Here is a 15908-nt window from a genome sequence, read left to right on the forward strand (position 1 = left end):
AAGCAATCTCTGAATTTCTGCGTTTAACAGAATGGAACCAGTTTTATAATTGATCTGTTATCTAAACAATTAACCTTTTAATACTTACCAATGTTGATCTGAACCTCAGCCTTAAGCAAATCAATCATTCAGATCCAAGTTTCCTTTTGCGTGGAAAACAGTTTTTCAGATGCAGCATTTGAATGTACAAATTGACAGAAAATATTCTTCAAATGGCAATAAACTGAAAGAACTGGGATATGAAGATGGAGAATGAGATCATTAAATGTTTGGTCATGTTCTAATCCAAGATTTCTCAAGTGTGAGAACACGTTCTACTGAATCTCTCAGGACATAACAGTTCTCAAATAATCCATATCCACTTTTTTGTGAAGTTACCAGTTTCTAAAACATAAACTGTTCTTTAAGGGACTAGATGAATCAAGCTTATACAATTTTATTCACCAAAATGAAAGATAAAATCAGGTATTTTGTGGAGCTCTGAATAAAATAAATTTCATCTTTTTAACTTCTCTTTGTATTTCCAGAAGAAGTTAAATTGAATTTTCCCTTAACTTTTTATACTTACCTTTAATGTGGAATGTCATAAATCTCAGTACACATAGTATCAGATTGTTTTTATTTTATGGTCATCATAAAAAATTTAGCATGTTGTGAAACAGAAACTAAGCAATTCATGAAGCAAAAAATTACTTTTCGTACTGTGCATTCAAAGCTGACAAAACAAACACATGTACTTTTGGAAAATGTTGGTAGTTAAGGAAAATTAATTGAGAGTTTTTATCAAGACATCATAAATTTTATTGCACCTTGCATTATAGACCCTTCAGTTTAAGATCTACAACAGAATCAAACATTAACCAACAGTTAATTTGGATAGTACGGCTAGGAACATTATGTTGCCTTGATAATTAATTAATTCAGTATTCCCAGGGCATCCTTTAAAGTAAGGAGCTATGGTTAACCCTCATTTAAGCACACAGAGTCCAGGGACACCAAATGGCCCACTGAAATAGGGGTCCTGTGCAATCACAGCCATCTCACACATCGGCTGCTCTGGCCCAGCACTGCAGTGAGTTCCAGGGGGTTCTGCAGATCTTCCATCCCTGTCTGTTCAGACCCTCCAGGCTGGGCAATAGGAAATCTCTCATCTACCCTCATCATTAGTACCTCAACAGAAAAACATGGCATCAAATCCTCCAGAAGTCCTCGGATAAGCCATTTCCAGCAGACTGCATCCTATCTCATTTGTTAATTACCTTACAAACTTGTCTCCTTTATTAATAAATCCTAGTATTAGTTGACTATGGTTTTTCTACAGTAAACAATGTTGTAAATTCACTTTAACAAAATAAATTGCAATTTCCAGCATTTCCACAACACAGAGACAGCAGTGTTCATGGTTCAAAATGTTCTTCACTCTGTGGTCCAGAGACCACTGGCAGACCATAACCCACCATAAAGTAGTCTATAAAAAGAATACAAAAGAAATCCAACAAAGAAGCTACGCATACATGTTCTCACATGTACAAGGAAGCAAGCAAAGAAACACAGGGAAGAAACAAATGTAATAAATATGCATTTTAGTAGGTTGTGACCATTATACACAAGATTTTCCAGTATGAAGAAAATAACATTATCATTGCATGTATTTAAAATAACAGTCAAAATACTAATGTCAAAACAGCCAAGGGGCAGGAAATCACTAGAGATCCCAAACCCAACAGAGAGTTATTAAGCCACTTTCATGCTAATTAAATCTTATTTTAATGTCTAATATCCTACAGATGGCTTTGTACAGGCTTTTCTCACTGTTATAGAATGAGCCTTACAAGGTAATCCCTTCAGTCTCTTCAGCTGTAAATTCTTTATTGGTAGAGCTAATCCAAAAGCCAGTCACTTATCTCCTGTAAAATTTGTTTTAAAAGCTTTTAAATTCAAAGCCGTGAAATATATTTGCTTCCCCTCTCACTTTGTTTCAAAATTGCAAAATTTCCTAGAACTACAGTGAGGGATTCTGTATAAGTGATGATGTCTAATTATTTAAAAGGGCAAACAAAGGTGATATAAACTTAAGCAAGGAGTTATATTTACATAACTGGGAAAGTTACAGTTTGGGACTTCATTATGCTTTGCACCCCACAGCCTCCACTTGCACCCTAAGACATAGAAGGGACTTTTCTATGGTAGGGGATGTGTGTATCCACTGTGTCAGGATATATGACAGTGGCATAAATAATCCTTTCCCACCTCTTGGAGCTTTGTGCTGAATAACTTGGCCAAATCTCAGAATCTGTTAGCATTCGAATGGCATTGGAAACTACATCACACTAAACTGCACTGCTGTGTTTCCTGTGCTGCTTCAGAATGTCAAAGAAATCTTTTTATCATTTTATTTCTAATTGAAGTGGGACAGGGACAACTCTAAAGGTTATATCTTCTGTTCTGTTCATAATACTGACCTCCTTACCTCATTTCCACTATTAATAGGTTTGCATTCCTTAAGATAATACTAAATGAGGCTAGTCTTGTAAGGGGAGTAGTATATTTTAATAGCTGTACTGAAATAATGGGAAAAAATAGAGAAGCTTGCAGACCCTAAAGGAGTGGGTTGTGTGCTGAATACTCCTCTATTTTCTCCTGCTAAAGTAGTAGTCTAATAAAAAGATAATATAATGTTATCTTTTACTACTTATGCTTCATTTGTATCCCCAGACCATCACAACTGCAACAAATCTACTTTAGACATGTGACTGTTCACAAACCAGTTTAAAACAGAGAGGAATGGTTTAATATAAAAAGATATGTATATCCTCCAACTACACTGTGGAGTAAAGTTCCCTTGGTTGATTAAACAAATAAAAGTCTTACTGTATTTCTTTAAATACCAACTAATTTTAGGAAAAAAATATCTAATTCAGATTTTCACTTGCACCTTTAATTAAATATGAGATTTAGCTAGTTTCATCCTTGAGACTTCCCACAATTCATCTGTAAGTGATAAAACTTAATGTAAATAATTTGATTTCATAGTATCACTAAAAGCCCATGATTTCCATATTTTTTGTTCACAAAGGACAAGATTTATCATAACTAACTTCTGCCACCCACAAATTAGAATCCTAAACTTGTCACGTGGACCCCCTGATAACAGACAAATACTTTAGAGGGATGACTGATTTGTCTTGATGCCTCAGACACATACAACCATCTTCTGAAGAAGCCAATCTCTCTCTTCTCTGATCACACGAGGAGCAAAGACAATTTGTTTAGGCTGTGGATTAAAAGTAAGGGTCTAGTCCCATGGGAGATGCCCTGACACAACCACTGCTGCCCCAGAGGAGCAAGGATTTGCCTTAGGTCCTGTGTCAGATGTACCTTACAAAAGGTAGGGCATCTCAAATGGCACTACAGGTCTCTGTTTAAGCAACTGAATCCTGCTATAGATGTCTAACTAGAACCAGTCAAAGTGAAATTTCAGCCATAGGAATAATAGTGAACTATGTAATATTGAAAGATCTTCAGGTAAATGATACAGAGAAAAGGACTGAAAGCAATGAATGCATCTCCTTTTTTTTCTGCTAAGGCAAAAGGAGGTCTTTTCCCCCTACCACTTCTAGGTAGTAAACTTGTCTTTTACCCCAGCATTTCCTACTTTGGCTGCTAAGGAATGAGCTTGCCTTGTTTCAGTCTGCTTTAACCAGAGTCAAACTAAACTTATGTTAAAGGTGAGGAATGTGTTTAATTTACTTTGTGTTTGTGTCCTGCAGCTGTCTCACTGTCACTGCAAGAGGTTTCAGACACTTTGCATTTGCAAATCCGCAATGCACCACAAAGCCATCACAAGGCCTGGTCCCTCCACCACAATCAAAAGTGCATTTATAATCACACATAATCAGCTGAGTTCATGTGAAGGCACATGAGATGGTATGTTTGCCTCTGCCCTTGCAATTGCTTCCAAGGTTCATATTTAAAGCAGGATTTTGCAAAACCACAGGACACAAAAAGACAAAGTACTGCTACAATAATAAATATTCCACATTTTCTCTGCCTACTAAGAGGAGGAAACGTGGGTTGAACATTGCTTTATTTGAGAGCTTCATGGATGTACAGTTCATGAATGCAGGAAGTTGGGTTCAGAATAGATTTAATTCCATACTTTGGATATACATCTTGATTAGATTACTCTGCATCTGCCTAATTTTAAAAGAGGTGTTAAAAAGCACTATCCATATTTCCAAATCTGGTTCACACCCTTTGGTATGCTAAGAATTTTAATATGTCTCACATTCTACACTTTACTGTAAGAGTTAACGAATTTTGCATTCACAATCCATGCTTGTTACTAAGTATGTGGTTTAATGGTCAAAGAGAGAACTGCTCTAAATCATTTTATACAGTATGAGGCATGTAACAACCATTTCTGCCCTGCAAAATGTATCAGGAAAGTCTGTTTTTACTCACTGAAACACGAGTGTTTGAAGGCCCTGGGATTATAATCCCATTTTTAAACCACATGTTTATATGAAGATATATTTCTTTTCCAATATATGATAAAAATGCAGTAAATTTAACAGATAGTCAATAAAGTAGATGTGAACCATGAACACTTGCTTAGAAAATGTGGGATGAGGTAGGATGAGATGATGCTATCTTTAAAGCTTCATGGACACTTGCCCCAGATCAAGAATAGATGTTTTAAAGTGCAAGTATGTTTTCTAAATTACTTGTTCCTCCTTGATCCTCAGACACATTTAACTGCAGCACAAACCTTTCATATGCCTCCATATGCTCATTTTAAGTCAGCTTTGCATCTGATGAATTGCACAAACCAGCTCCATTCGCATAGTTGGAACCTCTTAAATGTGAAAATCCACATTGAACAGTAACAGGACGTGCAAGCTCCCCACCAAAGAATATGTCCTCTTTGCTAAGAACAAGAGCAGTCTTATTGGAAATAGCTCATATGACAAGAGGGTCACAGGAAGGCACAACACAAGTTTAGCCAGGCCACATTTTCCCTCCAGAATCTCATCTCCCAAGGTGAAATCAGAGCAGATTGTTTTATACCACAACTGTGCTCTAGAAGCAGTAACAAGTACAGACCAAATTGACATTGTCAATACACATATGGGTTGTTATCTGGTCAGCAAATATATTCAAAGCCAGTGTCTGTCCATCAAATACCTTCAGGCTCCATTACCCTTTCCTTTCACCCAGCCGCTGTTTACAGACAAAAGGAATCCATTCTGTTTTGCTGAGCAGACCAAAGTGTAACAGGCTATATATGGCCTGCAGTGGAGGAAAACAGTGTGGCACGTCATACCACTGCCCTGACGTAAGGCATTTACAGGCATCAGCAATGACACATTGACTTTTGCACCTACTGCAATATTTAAAGCCTCTTTCCACCATGTCATCAAGTATAGAGTTCAGCCACCAGCAGCCCCAGGCAAAATGTGCCAGTGCTGGCCAAAGAGGGCTGGGACACAGAGGACAACTCTAGACATGGGCTTGAGAGCCAAGGTCTGACTGAGCTCTACCTAAAGCTCCTGGATCAGTGAATGTCGTGGTAAGGTGAACAGGTAAGGGTGTGTAGCAAAGAAGACTCAACACCCAACAAGAGACAGAAAGGAGAAATAGCAAAATTCAACCATAGTTAATTCTTGATAGAAAGCTTGTGTAAGCTGCTCCCCTTGCTAATGGATTCTTAAAACATAGTACAGTACTTACGGCATAGAGAATCATGACAAATATGTAGGAGTGGTCTGGATCAGTTCCTAACTACCTGAGTGTGCTGATGTGAATCTCATTAGACACTAACTATGTCTCTATTTACTGATCTCATCATCAAAAATGTTTTCTTCCTCTTAGATTCAGTGCTAATGCAAAAAAAATTTCAGGTAAGTTTAAAAAAGTTTTTAAAAGTTTCTAACAGTACACAGTTTGTGCCTTTGCCTTCCATAAACATGGTAATAACAGTTACCTACAGAGGGACAAGAATGTCAGAGGAGCAGAAAAAAGATGCAATAAAACAAAAGATGTGATGTGATAAACACACCCCTCAAAATGAAATAGGCACTACTTGAAGATTTACATCATTGGAGAATTAAGGTAGGCTAAACCCAGTGAAATTGGAAGCTAGTTAGCACACCCCATGCAGAGAAACATAGCATTGTTTTATAGACTGGTTTATGGTTAATAATATTATGGGAATGGTTCGCTCCAGCTGACATGTGCAACTTCAGCTTAAAAGATTACCTTTTTTTTTTCCAGTCATCATTATAGTAAAAGTCTGTGTTAGTCAAGCTAACAAAAAGGAAAGAGGATTTGTTTTAAGGGAAAAAACGTCTCACTCAATGAATGTTTAAGAACGTTTCAGCTTTCCGGTTTTGATCTACTTGACTGGTTTATAAACTGCTTTTAAAACTGACAAACAAATCTTGTCAGAGAATAATATGACACAAAACTAAGTTGTAGCAAATTATTTCCCTCAGGGTTAGGTTTTGCCACGTGTCCAGAAAAGACGAAATAAAAACTTGTCCTTGCTAAAATAAAGCCGTTTTTCAAAATTCAGCATCCTTTCCATACACAGAGCTTTAATTTTTGCAGCAAGGCTTTGCTGTCTTTTTGGTTTATGTGCAGCATATGGATTTCAAGAAATGTCAGTAAGAACAGAGGGACTTCACCAGACTCCTTGGAGGGTGTTTCACCTGGCTCTATAACAGCTGTATGTGCTAGTGAAAGCTGAGAAGCCCCAGGTTTATGATTAACAATTTAATGTTAGTTACATCATGGGAGAGGCACCTTGTGCAATCTTCTGACATAATTTACTGTACACGGTATTCATTCCAATGTGAGTTATAAGTCATCCATGAGTAAGTTCTGAAGAATCAGAGGAAGCTGTAAGCAGTACACAGGGCAGCCTGACAACAGTGACCATTTGTGACTGGTTAATAATTTTGTATTGACCTTTAAGTTTTGGGTTTCCAATTGTTAAGTATAACCAGCAGAAACCTCCAGACTGATGTAATCTCTCACATTCCCAACTTGCAGAATGGGCCTTTCAGCTTTTTATTTTTCCAAACTGCTGTCTTTGTTAGTGCTTGCTGCAGAAAATTACTACCAAAGCATTAATAGCTTTTGATGGCAAAACAATGAAATTCTGAGAAAGCTGAGGTTATGCACAATCATGATCATGGTCACTTTATATGTGTGAATGATTTCATTAGACTCTTATCATTTGTGACTTTTTATGCTCATTCAACTAGGACTACTTTTATCTTATACACATAAGGTTGCTAATGCATTTGAATGATTGAAGATTTAAGTGAATTCGGCAGTATGCAGTAAGTCATAATACTGTAGCTACTTCCTAAGCACACCAGCAACAGTCTACACTCCATGGTGTTCAGTGTTGGGAAACAGTACAAACAGAGGTAGAGAAAAGAAAACCAAAATTTCCGAAGTGCAGCAGTTGTGTCAGAAGCTTGAAATGGAGGGATGCTGATGAACCAAGGGAGAATGAACCATTGCTTGGGGGCTATGAAAGTAAGACACAAACATTTGCTATCAGAAATAAACCCAGTAAATGTACCATTCAGCAAATATGGGCATCACTGATACAAGTGCAAAGCTTTATCATTCACCACACTTGAAATGAAAAATTCTCAAATCTCATTCCCACATGTGGAGGACACACTACTACAGCTACTTAGGCCTGCAAAGTTTTTTTTTTTTTTGCTGCTACATTTTGGACACACTTTGAATTACAAACTGATGGGAGCAGGAGCTTCTTTTATTTAGATCTGCTTACAAAAGATGTTTTACACATATCAGTATCATAACTGCATTATATGCCTACTATGTATTTTGTATTGAACATTATGTTATAGCAGAGAAAGGAGATCTTTCCATTTAAAACTTGCAGGCAGACTCCAAATATTACCACAGTTTCTAAATAGAAGCAGGAATAGCCAAAGTTGTTTCGATCTGTTGTGCCCTCTTCATCCATGAAGTACTTAATTCAAACATCTCTTTTTGCACCGAATTTATCAGACCCCAGGGATCCCCTTGGCATCAGGAATTCTGGCTCAAGAAAGCAATCAAATGGAATGGAAGAACTGGGTCACCAATCAATTTGTTCTCTGGGATGCTCAAAATATTCTTAAGTCTGCTAAATTTGACTATGTGAGTGATCTCTGTTGTACAGAGGGAATTCTCAGAAGGCATGGAGCTGCCAGAGTAACTTCTTTCACCATGTCCTCCAATGGGCCTCTTTTATTGCACGAGGCACAGACAGGAGAAGGCAACTCCCTGCTGGCACAGATCCCAAGGGCCACAGCTGTTATCACATGTCCCAGTGACCAGCCTGACATTGGGATGGCCACAGCTCTGCAGCCACAGAATGGAGCTTTCTACCAGTCTCAACCAGAGCATGCACTGCCTTGCTGCAAGTTGCCAACTAATCAGTTCTCTTTTATACTCAGTTAATATTAATCATAGTAGGTGGGATTTTCAGGAATGATTTATGGCACACCTGCACATCCAGAGCAGGGATAGAAATCTGCACATGCAAAGGGTGGCATTACCGGTGTTTTTTTCCAGGAAGTAACTGAATATCTGTGTGTGTATCTGTTTTTCCTTCACATAATTACTTTAAATGTCGTTTTTTTGGCAGAAGTTGCCATCTGCAGCTACACACTATGTCTCACAAAACCCAAATTCTGATCTGATAATTTAGCTCAGTTTTCCACTGCCTGTTCACTGACCTATGTCATTTCCCTTAAAGACTTCATGTAGTTGTGATCTTACAGCATGTTTGTTTCTACGTAACAGTGTATGTAGCAGAACCACAGACAAATACAGTAGAAAATTCCATACAGGCATACATAGAACACATGTGTACATATACAAAGACTGACAGAGCCAGGCATATAAGCTAAACCCTAGGAATCACACTCAGGAATTAGTGAATGGATCAGTATCAAGGGATCACACAGCCAGGCTTTGAGGTGGAGGAAGACTGAATGACCACATTCAGTGTTTTCACTATAGCAGAGATAGAAGATGGTCATGTTAAGTTCTAACAGAATTAGATGCAAGACCTACATCTCAAGCTGTCTTCTTCTCAGTCTGACATTCCTGTTCCCGATGGATCTCAAAGGCCATAGTTTACTGGAGTAAGACTGTATTTCACTCATTCTGCTCCTGGGCTGAATGTAATTCCCTATTTTGTATTAAAATCACCTTTGTGAGTCTGAACAATTATACTTTAGTATCAATAATTAAGCAAGGCTACTACAGGTACAAAACGTGTGTGTTCTATATATCTCCAGTGCATCTAAGACATTTAATTAGCTTTATCCAGATTAATAATGCTGAGAAAAAAAATAAGGTTGATAAGAGATCCCCAGAGACACAACTGTTTTCTGACCTATTACTGCAAGAGATCCTTTCCTCATTATTTTGAAGTAGGTTATTTCCAGGTAACGTTATTCCTGCCCAGACTTGCAAAGTACCAAATGTGTATGTAAGGAAATTATCTGTTGTTTTATAGAGTACTATTTGGCAAAATTTGATCTGGAATATAATTTCAAACTTGCCATGTTCATTCTGGATTCATAAGCACTGTCTTAGGTTTGGTCAATGTGGTTTTGTATTTTAATATGGAATAGAACAATAACAGCTCTGCCTGAGAGAGATTTAGGTCTTAACCAGAAATTCAAGATAAGGAAATTCCCCATGGTGCAATGTGAGGTCACCTGGGCTGAGTAAAGATACCAGCCAGGATTCAGTAGAATGTCTTAATTTTAGGATGTCAAATTTGAGACATCTTGAAAAGTCTGGGTTTTCAAAGGACAGGTGTTCCACAATTCTCAGAAAGAAGGCAGCGTGTTACTAAAAACAATGAGCCAGCAAATCTTGGGAAAAGTGCTTTATTCCAAGAAAAAAAATTGTTTACATTAAGGGTAAAGGTCCTTTTTCCATTTTACATCAGGCACTTGAAAACCCAGCCAGCATCTGCAAAGCATATGTTTTAATGATTGGATCAGAAGAGGCAGCTGTAAGGAAACAATGGCTATGAAATCCTAAAGTAAATTCTACACAAGATATTTTTATTAGTCGCTGGAAGTTTCTGTATTTAGAGGACATTCTCTCCCTTGCTGTGTCCATTGAAGTAGACAGAACTTTTCATAAAGTTGCCTTAGAATTATGATACGGCAAGAACTATAGCCAGTGTCACCAGACCTATACAGAGTTGGATACTGTTATTCCCCGTGTTAGTTTATAGCTGCTTTCAGCTGGGCTTCACCCAATTACTGTGTGCAACTCAAGAAAATGTAACCAGACCTTCCTCTGTGATGATACCTGGTGCTAAAAAGGTTTACTGGAGGGTGGGGAGGGTCAGGGCAGGTTGAGGGGTGCAAGTCACCCCTAGGGTGTCTTCCTAAGATAAACTGTATTTACATTTGCCCAGTGTCTGTGTGCATTGAATGACCTTGGCCCTGACCTCACAGTGACTGTCTAGCAGGTGTGACACAGATGTACTCAGGTAGCTGCACTCTCTGTTGCAGAAAGCTGTAAAGCAAAGGAGAGCACAGGCTATCCTTCACTTTTAAGAGGATCATGAACCAGATTATACATTACTTTGCCTCCATGCCTTTGTTTTTGTATATCTTACTCCTTGTGCCTTTTACTCCTTGTACAGAACTGCAGAACTGCTTAGGAGTGCATTTCCATCCACAGCTGCCTCACTGCCTCTGTGTGCCACCTTTCCTCAGATTTTAAATCACTTTTGGAATCCCTCCAAAGGCCTACAGAAATATGAAGTTTCACATCTCATGCCTCTTCTAGTAACACCTCCACTACCTCTTCTCCCTCAGAAAGATTTTTTTTTCCCAATCAGGTATACATTTTTAAACATAATGACAAGAATATGAACTCTGTGCAAACCATGAAATAGTTACCAGTATGCTAAGAACACTTTACTGAAAGAGTAACTGGAAAAGAATGCAAAGAGATTCTCTGTCTCTCAGCTTAAGGTTTTAACTAATTTCTTTTAGCTACCGTACAATGATACCTGTGTGGATACCTTTGCTAGAACTGGTCCATTAAACCCTGAGCTCCATGCTGAACAGAATCTTTAAATCACCCTTCCTTGGGCTATCTAAACATCGGCTTTCTTGTGTATTTATGAACATCAAAATCTTTGACACATTTTAGCATCTTACTGCAGAAAAAAATACTCTCTTGCTCTTGCTAAACTCTCTTGCTTTGCAAGATAGTACAAAATGCACAAAGCAAATATATCTGGCTCTTCTATGAACATGTAAAAAACCAGTTACTATTTTTTAGGATATAGCCAAGGATCTGGCTCTCCCCACTTCTGCCTTCCACCTCTGGAAGAATATGAACAGGGGCGTTCTGGGTTCCAGCCCTTTCCCTTGTGTTACTGAACACCTGAGCAAGCACTCAACACATCCCCATAGCTGCCAGAGACTCAGCTGCAGCCAAGAATCAAAGCCCAGGTCTTTTTTTTTTTTTTCTAATGCAACGTTGGAAAACATATTTAAGAGTCTCCCCTTCACCTTCTTCCTCTCTTTTCTTCTCCCCAGGACTGTCAATTCTGTCTCAGTTCTTTTGACTGAGTATCATATCACTGGGATTGATTGCACAAGAGTCACCTGAATGCCAGTCACAATGTTTAACCTTCCATTCACCTGCACACTCTGAGACACATGATCTTCTTCAAACAGTCACCTTATGATTTACAGGTAGGGAAAAAATGAACACTGAGGCTGCAAAGTACAGGGCTTCAAATGAACTGAAATGAAACGTTTCATATATGCAGGCATTGCTACACACTGAAGACCTTGTTTAGGATATCTTATTTTACCTTTAACCCACAGTGACTTTATCACACCTCATTTATAAACTCTGGGTATGAATTCTCACAGACTAAATGTATTTCATTTATTCATACTGGTAAATCTTTCCTCAAGGAAGTTGTCCTGCTAAATCTGTTAGGGCTGAGACAATGCTTGTAGTTGTGCATTAGCTTAAATAAAAGCCCTAAAAATGGGCCACTTATTCCCACAGAACCTGAGTAGGAGATGAGCATCACCCATTCCCAGGAAGCCTGCACTGCCCCAGAACCAAAAGGAATGTAACTACATCGTTCCAAGACAGCATTTGGGCTGATGGCAATTGGAGCCTATGGCAGTACCCTTCTTGATAGCTAAACTACTTGGCAGGCTGCTGCTGCTGTGTTATATGGGGGGAACACAAAAAAACCCCAAAAAAACCAAAACCAAACCAAAACAAAAAAAACCCAACCAAACAAACAAAAAAAGGCTTTAATCTGTTACATAGCAGAGAAGTAAGACACAGCATATTTCACAGAAAACCAGGACAGTAAGAAAAGAGCTTGCTAATAAACAATCACTTATGTCATGACACTTTCTTTATATGCACAAACCTAGTCCCACCCTAATATCCAGCCAATTTCAGTCCCTGACTATCCCAACTGTGAGGAAAATTTTGGTCAAGGTGCAGACACCATTAGATCCCCAGAAGATGCAAACATGAAATTGTATCTTCTTCAGCCCTGCTTCTCTCAGATCTGTTTGTAACTCAAGAGACATAAACTAGACAAGGTGCCCTGGCAGATTCACCAAAGTTCTCACTGACTTCCTTTCCTGGTAGTCTTCTATTGCAAAAATTGCAGTTCTGTTCTCCAGACATTGGAAACAGCAACTACCGAAGACATTGAGTTTATCAAAGATACTCATTCCAGCCAAAAACTCCCCATGTCACAGAATTTACCAGATTTACACCAATTAGTGCCTTGGGATTTTCCACTTTCATTGCCTCATTCTACCACCAAAAAGTAGATATGAATCCCTATTATTCTCACTATCCAGTTAACAGTGCTCTTTGCTTTTAATTCCCAGCAGGATCAATTATCAATGAACAATTAACAGGAGTGCTTGAAAGCTCAGAAATACAGCCTAAGAAGTAAAATATTTTCAGATGAATGCATGTCCTCTATTATTCAAATTTTACACTCACCAATCACAAACTATTGCTCAGTTCTCTTTCTAATGGCCCAGATTTATACCAAAATACAAATGTTCTTGCCAGAAAGTCAGAAAGTCAACCATGTCACTAAGGCTACAGCTTTTTTTTTACCTCACAGATCAACTTTGGACTAAGAAAAGAAAAACTCATCTATTTTCCACAAAATAAACCCAGAATTTAAAAATAACACAGCTTTTAACTGTGGATTTTGTCAAGTTTTTTCTACTTTATTTTCTGTTCTTAGGAGCCACAATATGTAACGGTACAAGTGATGTGACAGAACAGATGACAGGACAGATTGCCTTGTTATCCTTCAAAAGCCAAACTACATTCAGGGGTAGAAAGAAAGGAAACTTTCTATAGTCTGAAGTACTGACACTGATTTCCTGATGAGACGAGTAGTCTCAAAATGAGACCCCGCAGAAGTGCTGCTTCTCTGTACTAGGAGGGAAAGTTCATGTCACTGCAAGTTCAAATCTCTTTCCATAGAACTGAATCTTGACACACTGTAGGTGCTGCTGGTGATTGTAGCATCAGGGCTGCCTGATCTGGGAAGCTTGGAATCTGACTGTGTGTTGAAGATTCTGTTGGGATAACTGAGGTTTATGCAGATAATTTGTAACAATTTCTCATAGCAACTCTAGTTGCTGCCATCTGAACTGGCAGGACTCTAATTCTTTTAGATTCCTTAGCACAGGAAAGATGGGGACCTGCTGGAGTGGGTCCAGAGGAGAGCCACAAAAACAATCAGAGGGATGGAATACCTCTCCTGTGAGGAAAGGCTGAGATAGTTGGGGTTGTTCAGTCTGAAAAAGAGAAGGTTTGGGGAGACCCTATTGCAGCTTTTCAGTATTTAAAGGTGACTTATAAGAAAGATGGGGATGAACATTCTAGTACGGCCTGTACGATAGGACAAGGGGTAATGGTTTTAAACTAAAAGAGAGTGGATTTAGACTAGATATAAGGAAGACATTTTTTACAATGAGGTGGTGAGACATTGGCACAGGTTGCCCAGAAAGCTGGTGGATGCCCCATCCCTGGGGCAGCACCTTCAAAGCTCTGTTCAAACTCAAAACTACTCTGTGATTCTATTATTATTTTGTTGTTTCAGTATTTGTAGCCAGATTTAATTCTTCCTTTCCCCCTGTATCTTCTGTGTACTGGTTAGTGGCTCTGTGTGCACTCCCAACTGAATAAAATGGTACACACTTGTGGAGGCACAAGCATCCATTTATCCTTTTTAGTGCTAGTGGATTATGTTAACCCTAAACACTGACAAGTGCCAGGGCACAAATAATCACATTGTAGACACTGTTCTGCATTTTCAGAACATGGAAATACTATCAAGAATTTTTTTTTTAGATGTTTTCAAGAAGTTTTCAAAACTCAGACTGGTGAGATATTAGGAAAGATTTCTAAACTGTGTATGTTAGTCAAATGGCAACACTTGTGCTTGCAGGTCTACTGAAAAATGAGAGAGAAATAAAAAATGTTGCTCTTCATAACAGACTATTATTGAAGGGGCAAAAACCAGTTCAAATATTTATCATTAAATCTACAGAATTCCTTAAAAGGAAACCAAAATAGTTCATATTTTATGAACTATATAGAAGTACAAATATAATATTCAAAAGTTCTTTGAACAATTTATAAATAAATCATTATAAATCTAAGCATGGTATGGACAAAGAAGCGTTATCAATAGTTATAACTGTAATGGCTGAACCAAATATCAAGTACTTATGAAGATGTCTATTAACTCTTATAAATCAAAGGGTTACTGTAGTGCAACTGCTTAAGAGGTGGTAGTCAAGTAACAAGTAACAACATTGCCTACACCATCCAGTCTGTTCCTTTCTCAGATTCCAAAACATCTGAACTTTCCTGAAATATTTCAAACTGTGATTCTTCAAACATCTTTCTTCCAGAAAGTTCTAGCAGAGGAGAAATCTGTATTTAGAGACACCAATGGAGCATTGGCAGTGACTGATTTTGTTAAAGACAGTGGAAAACTTTCAGGAGTTTAGTGCTACATGCACTCAGTCTGAAAAGAGTAGGTACTTTGTAACAAAGCACGGGACGTTGCCAAAATTTTCTCTCTGTACTAAAATTGTCTTCATGCTTTTTCTCTTTTTTCTTGATCTACAAATACAGTATGCAATGTTTACAGGAGCTAGTTATGTATTTAGAAAACAACTTTTCTACAGCTATCAAGACACAGAGACCTCGAGCCCAGATGAAGCTCTGCAGATTAAATACTAGTTTGGCAGTATTTACTTAACTATTTCCATTAAAATGTAGGTGTGAATATTTGAAAGTAATACTCACTTTTCTCTTTCTTTTTCTCCATATTTCCAAATTTCTTGTCTTTTTAATAGGTGCATTTAAATGTATCCGGCACCTTTTCAAAGTCTCTCTGCTGGAAAATGCAGAGAAAGTTTTCTTATGCAGTATACTACAATCTTCCAACGCAGAGGCAATACAAAAATTTTAATTCTCTTTCTTGATCCTCTTTTGCTCTCTGGCTCACAAACAATTAAAATCCAGACCTTCCATCTGATCCAACATCTTGCTAGAACAAAGAGATCAGAATCTGAATCCAGACAAATGGATTATTTACCGAGGCTGTCACTGTAGCAGACCTCTCTCATTTACAGTGAGACAACTCTAGTCTCCACTGGTGATACACTACAAAGTGACAATTCTTAACTTCTGTTGGGGTCTCACAAGCCAACAGCAAATTAGGAACTCCAATTGCACATGGAGCAAAGGAGAAGGTCTACTTGACACTCAGGTCCTCTGTGTTCTCAGAGATGGCTTTGTGC

This window comes from Corapipo altera, unplaced genomic scaffold (assembly GCF_003945725.1).
Source record: "Corapipo altera isolate COAL_440 unplaced genomic scaffold, ASM394572v1 53, whole genome shotgun sequence".
Lineage (NCBI taxonomy): Eukaryota > Metazoa > Chordata > Aves > Passeriformes > Pipridae > Corapipo > Corapipo altera.